Source organism: Xiphophorus maculatus, chromosome 19 (genome assembly GCF_002775205.1).
Source record: "Xiphophorus maculatus strain JP 163 A chromosome 19, X_maculatus-5.0-male, whole genome shotgun sequence".
Taxonomy (NCBI): Eukaryota; Metazoa; Chordata; class Actinopteri; order Cyprinodontiformes; family Poeciliidae; genus Xiphophorus; species Xiphophorus maculatus.
The window spans coordinates 22,539,249-22,541,942 of record NC_036461.1 but is presented as its reverse complement, the minus strand read 5'-3'; positions in this window follow the sequence as shown (position 1 = coordinate 22,541,942).

Below are 2,694 nucleotides of genomic sequence, written 5' to 3'. Positions count from 1 at the left end.
TCCTCGTTTTAAAAATGTTTTTGTTTCGCTTCCAATTTTTCAAATGACAATAGCATAAGGATTATTAGATTTTTTTTTTTTTGGTTTCTCAAATTGAGTAATTGAAACCTGTCAGGATCAACAACAGGTGACACATGTGACCTTGTGTCGTTGTTTACATTTAAATAAATGAGGCTGAAACCCAGATAAGAGAAAGTGTGTGAGCCTCGTAGTTCAAACCTGACGCAGATGAACTCGTTGGTTTCTCACATCTGTTTGCTCCACTTTCCTCTTAAAGCTACAGTACGGAACTTTTATTCATTTTTTTTTTTAGTATATGTTTTTTTTTTTACATATTTATTAAAACTGTATGAAAAGATCAAACTCCTCCATCCAGAGCTGCTACTACCATCTGAAGAAACGCACCGCTGCCAGTCAAAAACAACCAGTCAGAGCCAGGAGGCGGGCCTTAGCGCTGTCAATCAACCTCATGTACCTGCTAAATGTTTTAATGGCACAGAAACAAATTATGTTTACTGGAAAACTGTTTATCCATGCTAACTAGCCTTAGCATTCACAACAGATTTTATATTGCCAAAAGGATTTGCTAACTCATCCAAATCATTCAATTCTAGACGGTCAGAACCAGGGTTGTTATTGTCAACTAAAAGTCACGAAATAAAGAAAATTGAAATTGAGAACAAATTTTTTGAAATAAATAAAAATTGCAGTTAATGGAGAAAATCTAATTATAACAAACTGTGACCATATTGTGCATTTATAAAGCCAACAAAAACATACAGAAATGATCAATATAATATCCTTCATTTTTGTGTTTATGAATCTATTTTCCAGCCTCTCAAACTGATGTGAAACAGATTTTGTTTACGTCAGCTCCATACTCCAGCTGGCAGTGCTAATGCTGGTCCGCAAAATGGAGACTACAAAAGTTGGGAGAAAACACCAGAGTCATTTTCAACAATGAGTGAAATCTTTTTTTTTTTTTTTTAAATAGCATCTTCCGTTGAATATTTTGAATTCTTCACCTAAATTTTTTTTTTACCAAACTCTAAAAATACTAAAACTGCTACCATAACTAATAAAAGCTAAACCGAGGCTGTACGGCATCTGACTAACAATAGCTATTACAAACTAGCAAAAACACTAACAAAAAGTCACAACGAAACAAAACTAAGCTACGATTTAAAAGCCAGAGCTGTTCTAACATTTGAGTCCAGGCGAAAACAAAGGATGTGCTTTCTCCTGAATCAACTAAAGGAACAAATAATAACTGCATTCAGGACAACGAGGGCGTGGCCGCTGACCAAACGCTCTCTCTGTCTTTAGTAGGGAGAGGTCACTTTCTGCCCGTATTTTCCCTCCTATGGTGGCTCACAGGCTAACGTCTGCCATCAGCAGCTAGCTCTGTTCCCAGACCTGCTGGGGTCATTCGTCTGCTTGCGACAGATTACCTCACAAAACAGGGAAAAAAAAATAATGGCTGCACTTCCTTCTTGTCTGGGCGCTCTAATGCTTTGATCAGTCGCCGAGGCTGCGCCGGCGGTGGAGTTAGTGCTGGAGGAACCGGCACTCGGATCAATACAGGAGAAATGCAAGGCAGCATTATTGTGGGACAAAGCAAATGAAGCTGCTTCATGTTTTGTGGGTCTAACCTTCCAGAAGTGAGAGGAAACGTGACTGCTCCCACGTTTCCCATTTATCTGGCAGCGCTTCAAATGCAGCCGTGCAAATCTACTGGTGTGTGCTGATATATATTTAGGTGCAGCATCAGGCTTTCCCCAGTGGAAATCATTTTCAAGTTGACCACCTTTTAACCTGATTAGGAGAAAAGTACATGTCCACTGTCCTTTCAGCCACTGATCCGCTGAACTAATTTGATCATTTCTGACTCAGCTGTCTGTTTTTTTTGTTTTTTTTTTTTTCTTTTTGCCAGTGGCAGGCATGTATATTATGATTTTTATTACAGTTATTTATGGATCTGCAATCTGGACGGGGCCAGACCAGTCCTCTGTTGGTTTTTCTCCATCCTCTCGGATGGGAAAGGATATAAAATATTACGAGGATATAAAATGACACAGCATTTAGTGTTGGCTCCAGTTAAAATCACTCTGAATGTAAAGCTGGCTGCAGAGAGGCTGAAGTCAAAAAGTGTGAAAAACTGCATCACTACTTATGCTGCTTTCAATATAACTTCAGCAAAAATGAATATTTAATTTGGGTCTAGATATTTAGTTTGTAAACTATTTAGTTTGAACTTTAAAGATTTAGCTCAGACTTAAACATCTGGTTTGGAACTAAATGTTTAGTGTGCAAACTAAATATTTAGCTTCCTAACTAAGTATTTAATTTGAAAACTAAATTTTGAATTTTGAAGCTAAATATTTAGTTTTCAAGTTAAATGTGTAGTTTGGAACTCTGAAGTTTCTAAATGTATGAATAACACGGTGAACATGCTTTTAGCTAATACGGGCTAAATAAACCGAAATATTGGTTTTATTTCTTTTACTGTGTAACTCTGCAAACGGCACCACGAACATCTGCATCTGTTCCTAAACCCTCTGTTTACTGTAGTTACACAAGCATTGATTGATTGATTGATTGTTAAAGATTTGCCACAAGTTCAGAATCGTTTTAGAGCGTTGTACAGGAATGAGGGTGGAGATTATAATGCCAGCATGTTTAAAAGTTCAGCGA